This window comes from Vicugna pacos, chromosome 5 (genome assembly GCF_048564905.1).
Source record: "Vicugna pacos chromosome 5, VicPac4, whole genome shotgun sequence".
NCBI lineage: Eukaryota > Metazoa > Chordata > Mammalia > Artiodactyla > Camelidae > Vicugna > Vicugna pacos.
The window spans coordinates 47716860-47726344 of NC_132991.1; the positions used below are offsets into that span (position 1 = coordinate 47716860).

Genomic DNA, 9485 nt, shown 5'->3' on the forward strand with positions numbered 1-9485 from the left:
ATTTAAAACCAACTTCTGGTGCATTCATCTTGGGTTTTTTGTTAATGGCTACCAAAAGCACTCTATTATAGGCAAAGAGGATTCTTGACAGAGAAAATAGCCTACATGAAAACTCTGAAGCAGGAAATAATGTGAAACAATGTTAGATACTTCCAGTTTCCAATATATATCTACTCATTTTACCCCTAGGAACACTAGGCTCCTGGTCAACTCCAAAGCTATGCTCATGCTGTTCCCTCTGCCTCTGGTATTTTTTTCTACCTGCAGTCTACCTGGGAAATTACTTCCCCCTTCTCCATGAATTCTTCTCTAACCATTGTTACCCAGAATGATACTCTTTCTCCTAACTAATTCTAGCCAACTTTTTTCCAATTTCAATATCAGTATCTGCTGTGTCACTTCACCTCCCCTTTCAACCTGTTCTCCAGTGCACTTCTGCACCTGCATGCTTTGCCCAACATATCTCATATTTCCTCTGCCTGGAAATCCGACATACCCTTCAAACATCTATAATTCCACCTGTCTTGGAAAGCCTTCTCAATCCCCTAGTAAGACATGAACATGTCTATTTCTTCACTAGCTTGTCCTTCCTTAAGGACAGGGATCATCTTTTATTCAACTTTGAGTTCCCATTGCATCATTACAACAGAATATACACTAGAGACACATGTTTATTGAATGAGTGAGTGAATAGATGAATGGATGAATAGATGGATAGTTTCCTCTAAGTATATGTATTTATATGTATTAAAGTTCTTAGAAAAAGGAATCATAAATAATTTTCAATCTTCTCAATACACAGCAGAATACATGTGCATATTGTAGGAGCTAAATATAAATATTTACTGAATGAAAAAACTTGTATGAGATGCTAGAATTTAAAATAATTAGAATTATAGGAATTTAAGCAAATCTTTGTTTTATATTATTCTCTTTTTTATACTAGAAGCTACAGAATGTCATTTAGCCACTTTTCCTTTAGCACCAAGAGTGAAGCACACTCTTTACTTATGACATAAACCATCACCCTTACTAAAGTCACTGATATACAAGAATAGGGATCTAACAGAAACCAGAATTGTTGTTCATGTGGTTAAGCACTAAATTTTGGTGAATTGCATTTAAATAGCAAATAGCTTCATCTCTAAATACTGGACTAAAAGAATAAAAACTAAAGTTTACTTTCTTCTACGAAGTTCTCTTTTGAAATGGCAAATAGACTTGTGGTGAGAATGTCTTTCAATATATCAAACTGGAAACTTAATTGCTTTATCATTTTCTTTAGAATATGTAGCTTCAGAATTTTAAATTAGGTTAAGATTTTTGGTGCTGCTCATACAATGTTTGGTGGGAATATATGTGGGACAAATTTTTTGGAATGATAATTGGACATTATCTATCAAAATGTAAACTATACATAACCTTTGACCCATTGAATCCACTTTTACAAATCCATCTGAAATAAGAAACTAGAACACAAAGAAATATGTACCAAAAAATTTTGAAGCAATGTTATTAGTTAGAGATGATTTAACTAGCCATCAGTGTGGAAATGGTTATATAAACTGAAGTATTCTGATACTATACTGCTGCTAAAAAGAATGAAGTGGGTCTGTATGTATTGATATGGAAGAATGTCAATGATAAAGTCTTGCAGAAGCTGGGTAGTAAGCACTTACTCTTCTCTCTATTTTTTTAAATGTTTGAGAAATTTCCATAAAACAAAAGGTTTTTTTTAATATCATCTAGAGTACTACTTCTGCTTCAGGTCTAGAAAGCTTCAAGAGAACATCACTTTCATCCCAAGAACAAGAAGAAGCCAGCTAATCTACAAAAACATAATTTTTTTTAATCCACTAGAGACCACAAGGCAACTAAATGAACTAAATTCTAAAGAGTGACAAGTGCCTCGAAGGAAAAAGGGGAACATATAAAATTTTACCTTGGGAGTGGGGAGGGTATAGGTCAAGTGCTAGAGCACATGCTTAGCATGCACAAGGTCCTGGGTTCAATTCCCAGTACCTCCTCTAAAAATAAATAAACCTAATTCCCCCCCCCCCAAAAGAAACCAAAAAAAGCTAAAATTTTACCTTGGGCACAGCATGGAAGGATGGAGAGCCACCATTAAGATAGGTAAGAAGAAAACAGCTAAACTTTTAACAAATTCTTAAAGGCCAGATGTGGCCTGGTGTATCAGTTTTGAGTAAGTAGGAACCCTAGAATTCCACAAGGAACACTGTGCTTGTTTCCAAGCTCTTATCCTCCAGGTGATTACAAGAAAGATTAGGGGAAGAGCAAGAGGTAGGAGAGAGTCTCCTTTAGGCAATGATCATCTCGCACCGGGGGAAAGGTGTGAAACACAGCCCACTTCCCCACAACCTTCTGATATAAAGCAAAAGTTTTGAGCACTTAAGGGGCAGGAGGAGAGTAGAAAGTCCCCCATACAGGGACCCAGGCAAAGATCCATGGCTTCCGGGGAAAAGGTAGAAACAAAGGCCCCTTGCCCTAGGGGAGAGCCATGGAAACTCAGGGGCCTGAGATCCTGCAGTAGTACAAAGCAGGGGCCCTGCTGGCACAGGGGAAGAACAGGAAACTCATCTGCTCTAGATTCTGTGCAGATGTCGAGATCCACCGATAAGCTGCATGCTTTTTAAAGAACTACCTTACTCAAATCACTAAAATCATCAATTCTATTAAGGATCATTCTTCTCTACATGAAGTAATCAGATAGTAGTGGAGAATTTTGCAAGGAATCAGAAACAGCTAGTGAGTTATCCTCCAAACCAAGCTGGAGAGGATATATTCTCTTCATTTTCAAATGGAGCCTATAAAACCGATGGTGATTACCTTCTAACGCTGAGAGGACTAAGTCTACTAATGAGAATTTTTTTCCAAACAGTTTTCTACTGTAAATATGGTGTCTGGGCTTACTGCAGGCAGCTTACTGTAGGAAAAACAACAAGCTTTGGTATTTCCCAGGCCTATGGGATCATGTGCAGAATGCTGAGCATCAGTTTCCTCATTTGTAAAACAGGAAGTAGTGGAAAGTGCTTACCCATGTGGTTGCCTACGAAATATATAAAACATCTTCAGAATAAAACAAATGGCTTTGTCCTTGGCATATGAAAAACATATACTATAAATGCTTGAGGCCTTTTCTCCTCATCCCACCACTACGCTATTTCTGAGTATTTTGTCTTATGGATTTAGCCATTGTTTGCCGATCTTATTGCTATATACCACTCTTAGACAAAGGCTTTGATGCAGAAAGCCATATTTCGTGTTCTTTTGCACCTGGCTGAACTGTGAACTGTTCTATTTTTTTCTTTGTTTCACTTTCTTTTTTATTGAAGTATAGTCAGTTTTCAAAGTTGCATCAATTTCTGGTGTACAACATAATGCTTCAGTTGCTCTCTTTCTTATTTGCTTGCCCTTTGCCTCAAGGTTCCAAGATATTTCTGCAGCCCTCCTTCAGCTCCTATCATAACTGTGTATGTGTGTTTACTGATGCTGTTTTTTAATCTTATTATAATAATTGCCATTAAGCTGAAGTTATTTCTCTGTTCCAGTGAATAAATGACACATGGGAATATTTCTAGGCAACAAATTGCCCTGTACTTAGACATTTTCTACATCCTGATTCTTGATCAGTTCATCTTCTGTCTTAAAAATAATACTGTTTTTGAGCTAGAAAACAATTTAGAGGACATCCAGCCCATTACCCAGGAGAGGCCAGTCAGACAGTTAATGACAGAACCAAAATTGAAACCCAGGTCTTCTGCCTCATCTCATCATTATCAAGCAAATCAGCTAAGTGATTTTAAAAATCAAGTAACTGTGCTCATCTCTGTATCACAATTAAAGATCTCTAAAATATGTAAAAATGCCAGGGTGAAGGCTTCTATGAGTGAAAGCACTCCAGGACTTCAGAAGAAAAGGAACTGTATTAATCCAAAGTTGTAGCCGCATTCATTATTATTACTATTGCTATTCAAACAATTGAATTATTTCAGCTAATTTTACCCTTGTACTCTGTTAGATTAAAGATGACCACAGAATTTTTGCTAGCTTCCCCCCACCCCCCAGAATCTGGGCTGACCTTGATGACCTCATGACCTATGAAATACAGCAAAAGTGAGGCCCTAGGACTTCTGAAGCTAAGTCATAAGAAGTCTTGCAGCATCCACCTGGGTCTCTTGGAATCTTCTTCCTGAACACCATAAACTGGCATGTAAGAGATCCAAATATACAGCTTAAAACAACAACAAATAACTCAATTTTAAAGTGGGCAAAAGACTTTAATAAACATTTCTCCAAAGAAGATACCAAATCACCAATAAGCACATCAACAGATGCTCAACATCACTAGTCATTAGGAAAATGTGTATCGAAACCACAATGAGATACCACTTCACACCCATTAGAATAATTATTATTTAAAAAAAGCAGAAAGTAAAATATATTGGTGAAGATGTATAGAAATTGGAACACTCGTGTATTGATTATAAGAATGTAAAACTGGTGCAGCCGCTCTGGAGGACAGTTTGATGACTCCTGAAAAAGCTAAACACAGAATTACCATATGGTCCAGTCATTCCACTCTAGGTATATACCTAAAGGAATTGAAAGCAGGGACCTGAACAGATATTTGTACATTCATGTTTATAGCAGCATTATTCATGGTAGTCGAAAGGAAACAACCCAAGTGTCTATCAACAGGTGAATGGATAAACAAAAGGTGGTATGTATACAATGGACTAGGATTCAGCCATAAGTAGAAATGAGGTTCTGACACTTGCTGCAATGTTGATGAACTTTAAAGATATTATGCTAAGTGAAGTAAGTCAAAAACAAAAGGATAGATATTCTATGATTCCACTTATACAATGTACCTAGAATAGGCAAATTCATAGAGACAGAAAGTAGATTAGAGGATACCAGAGGCTGGGGAGGGGGAAGGCATGAGGAATGGGGAGTTATTGCCTAATGGGTGCAGGGTTTCTGTGTGGGGCAATGAAAAAAATTTTGGAAATAGATGGTTGTACTACATTGTGAATGTACTTAATGCCACTGAACTGAAACTTTAAAATGGTTAAAAAGGTAAATTTTATGTTATGTATATTTTACCACAATAAAAAAAATACAAGAAAAATTGGCAAGTGATATCACATATTTTAAAAGAAAAGAAGAAGAGGAAACAGAAGAGGAATAAGAAGGAGGAGGAGAAGGCTGTTCTAGTCCTAATACCTTGAGACCGTCACAGGAGAGGCCATTGTAGGTGCGCTAGTTGACAGACCTGGCTGATCCTGACCTTCCAAGAATCTCTGCAGGAGCCAAACAAGCAACGACAAGGTCCTACTGTATAGAGCACAGGTAACTATATTCAATGGCTTGTAGCAACCTACAGTGAAAAAGAACATGAAAAAGAACATGTATGTATATATATAACTGAATCACTATGCTGTATACCAGAAACTAATACAACATTGTAAATCAACTGTACTTCATTAAAAAAAAGTAAATGGGAAAGGAGCCAGACAGGCGAGTGAAGCTGTCTTCGTTTCTCCAGAGTAGCCTGACTTCCAGATGATTACCTCTGAGTGACCTCAAGCAACATCTCTTGGAACTGAGGAATTACCTAGCTGAGCCCTGCCCCACTCCTCAAAATCACAGACCTAATAAAACAGTCGCTGTTTGAAGTTGCCGGGTTTCAGGGTAATCTGTTGCCCCAGGCATAGATAACCAGAACGTCTCCCCTACTTTCTGTAAGTGCATTGGCCTGATGGTTAACGGTGGAACTAGAAGAGTGATATCAGTAAAAAATACCACTCAGGCAAGTTTTAGGATGTTTGGAGAAGCATTTGGAGGGTGTCCAATGCTGGTCCCCCTCATCTAAGGTGGAGGTCAAAACAATTTGCCTTAAGCATTGTATCCTAGGTTGCTGGTAAACATCCTTTACAGACAAAGGCCAATTCAGCCATAAATTTAAAAGTTTACAGCCTGTATTTTGCTTTCATTCAAAATGAAGTTACTTTTATGAAGTCTGGGGATGGGGGGTGGGTACTGCACGTCATAAAAAGTACTACTATTCCCTTTACTGAAACATCAATGAGGAAAGTGATACTATTTTTCCACACAAAAATATTACTATTTGGTGATATTTGAGAAATAGAATTATGAGAGCTGCTTTCTAATTTTTGTCCTAAAATTGGAAGGTGAACAGGCTTTGCTGTGCCTATGAACTTGGGGCTGCTCCTCAAGGTCTCAGTGGAGAGGAGAATCTGTTTGAGGCAAAAATAAATAGTTACTACTTGTATGCTATAGTGTGTTATGACAGATGCCAGGAGACCTGAGTCCTTTGTTCACTTTCACACACCATGGAACGTGAGCAAGATACATGACTTCTCTGGAAGTGCGTTTCTTCATCCACAGAAATCAGCACACTGGAATAAGCAACCTAAAATATGACAGTTAAAATCTTGATGCCCAAGCTGCACCCCAGGCCAATTACATGGGAAGCTCTGTGGGTAGGACTCAGTACTCAGGAGTATCTTAAATTCCCGGTGCCTTTCAATAAAGGCAAGGTTGAAAACCACTGAAATGGAGGAATGAGGCATGGATATATCTTTAAAATTTCCATCCAGCTCTAAAAATGTTGTAACTTAGCTATTTCATCAATGCACTGGAAGAGGGTGGTCCTCTTTTCATGTCATGGCTCTTGGTCCCAAGAAGCATCTGAAGCATGTAGTGCTCCAAAGCATTGGATACTGGATGAACTGATCAGTGTGTCTGCTCTTTGTCCATCTACGAGTCCCCACAAGCTGAGAAAATGTCTCCTTCTCATCATTTTCCTAAGGAACAGATTTCAGTATGCCTTAGCAGGAGATGAAGTAAAGAAGATCTGTATGCCGTGGTTCATTAAGATTGATATAGCCTTAATTGAAATGATGTAACCTAACTGGCTGGGTTTATGGATGTCATCAGCCTTAATAAGCCTGTAGATAATTTCCATCTGATCTATGACAACAAGGGTGGCTTTGCTGTCCATCGTATTACACCTAAGGAGGCCAAGCACAAGTTGTGCAAAGTGAGAAAGATCTTTGAGGGCATAAAAGGAATCGCTCATCTGGTGACCTGTGATATTCACACCAATCCACTACCTGTACTCCCTCATCAAAGTGAACAACATCATTTAGATTGATTTGAAAAGTGGCAACTACTAACTTCATCCAGTTTGACTGGTAACCTGTGTCTGGTGATCAAAGGTACTAGCCTGAGAAGAATTGGTGTGCTCACCAACAGAGAGAGACACTCTGGTTTTTTTGATGTGATTTATGTGAAAGATGCCAATGGCAACAGCTTTGCAACCTGGTTCTACAACATTTTTGCTATTGGCAAAGGCAACAAAATATGGATGTTTTCTTCCCCAAGGAGAAGATATCCGCCACACCATTCTGAAGATAGAGACAAGAGAAGGGTGGCCAAACAGACCAGTGGGTAAAATGATGTCTAGGTGACATGATTGGAGAAGTTTTTGTACTTAAGTAAAGATAATATGGCATGAATAAATAAATGAATGAATATTATGTAAACTGATACCTCAAAATGCTATAATTCCTTTAATAAATATTTATCACATGCTATGTTCTTGGTATTTTGCTTAACACCACAGAGTAGTTCAGCATTCTAGATAGTGGGGGGAGCAATCAAAAAGAAATAGAGACGTATTTAGTCTTAATTCAAGGGAAGAAATTGAGTGGTCAGTTCTCCTTGGAGGAGGGGAAAGAGATTCAAAGAGGAGATAACTTGACCCAACTCTTCAAGGATGACCTGGCACTCAATAGAAGTAAGGTGCAGTAGTGGAGCTTAGAGGAAGGACATCTCCAGTTGTCCAGCTCCCTAATGTCTAACTTTTACACTAAAATTATTGATATGATTAAGTGGAAACCTCTGTTTTGGTTAGTTCCGTGACAACAGCAAACTTTCCTAAAAGGGCTTGTCTTATGAAGAAAGGGCTTAAAGGCAATGTGATAGTTCAACTACTAATAACAGCTACCAGTTATGAGATGCTACCATGAGCCAGCACTGTGCTAAGCACACGATGTTCATGAGTTCAGTGACATCTGATCACACATGCAAACTGCCTCAGAATATTCAAGGGCCGTAAGATCATTTGGATTTCTTCTATGTGGTCCTGGGTTAGAACCAGGCTCAATAAGTGGAAGCCACAGAAAGACAGATTTCAACTCAACAAAAGGAATAGCTACCAAAGAGGCCATACTAGGCCAGACCAAATGACTTCTGGACAAAGTAAGTTTTCCACTGTTTAACACTTTATTATTTGCCTTTGTAATAGACTGTTTTTACCCCAAAACTACTTAGAGATTAAGAACAAAGAGGCAAAGACAGAATATAAGGAATTCTGAGTTTTTAAGAGTTTGTTATTTATCTCATCCACAGATACATCTCTATTTCCTACAAGACCAGCAGGGGGGGGAAAAAAAGATAGGGAGAGAGAAGCTCTTGTCTCAGGTAAAACGCAAGCTTAAGCAGCTGGAGCACATGGAGTTCCACTGGGATGTGTGCAACAAGTTAGTAAGGTGCACCTCACGAAACTCTGAAACAAAGTGGTCCTTGAAGCTTACAGTCCCCTCTTCTAGTTATAGAGGTAAACTGGTGCCCAGAGTGCCAGTGTCAGCTGCCAGTCCCTTGCCTGGGTGGGTTCTTGTCCCCTGACATCCATCCATCTATGGAGTCTACCTACCCATGTGCTTTTTACTCTGAACCTCTTGTTTTGACAGATGGCTTTAACTTCAAATTACAAATAATTTTCTCTCTGGGTACGATCTCAGTCCCTAACTTCTGTTTAACATTTTAGGTAATAGCCTGCCATTCATCATCTTAAGCAATTTACAGATTTAATCTTACACTGTGTGTGGATGCATATGTATGTAAATACATACGTGTTCTGATACAAATAATTTCCTCCTTCATTATTTTCTCACACAACATCCTGAACCACAGGAGGGTAAAGAAGAGGAAGCCTCCCATGAACTGGGTACTCCCCACATCTCTATCACCACTACACCATACCTGAAGGACTCCACAACCCTCCAACTGGTAGAACTGTTGAAAAAGGCCTCCAAGTGTCAGGTGGATAGTGGAATGAGATTACCTGGAATTGCTCTCCCACATCTAAGAATCTGTAACTTTCTAATAATTAACTTGAGTTGAAATCAGCCTTGAGATGGGCCTATTTCCCATATCTGTCTTTCAGTCACAAGTTATAAATAATCATGGTTGCCTTTCCGAGACCAGGGAGGGGAAGGGAATGGGAGGATCAGAACACAAATGACGTCACTGACTGACTGGTTGCAGCCAAAATTATAAAAATGAATAAGACATGTTCTTATGCTTAGGAAGTTCATAGTCTGCTAGGAGAAACAGAGCCATTCCAGATCATTTTAGAACAATGTGGCAAATAA

At 38.7% G+C, this 9485-nt stretch overlaps 1 pseudogene; it reads left to right on the plus strand.

Moving 5' to 3' along the window:
- Positions 1-6711: 6711 nt before the first annotated feature.
- On the plus strand, positions 6712-7501 carry LOC102543718 (small ribosomal subunit protein eS4, X isoform-like; annotated as a pseudogene).
- The last annotated feature ends 1984 nt before the right edge of the window (positions 7502-9485 follow it).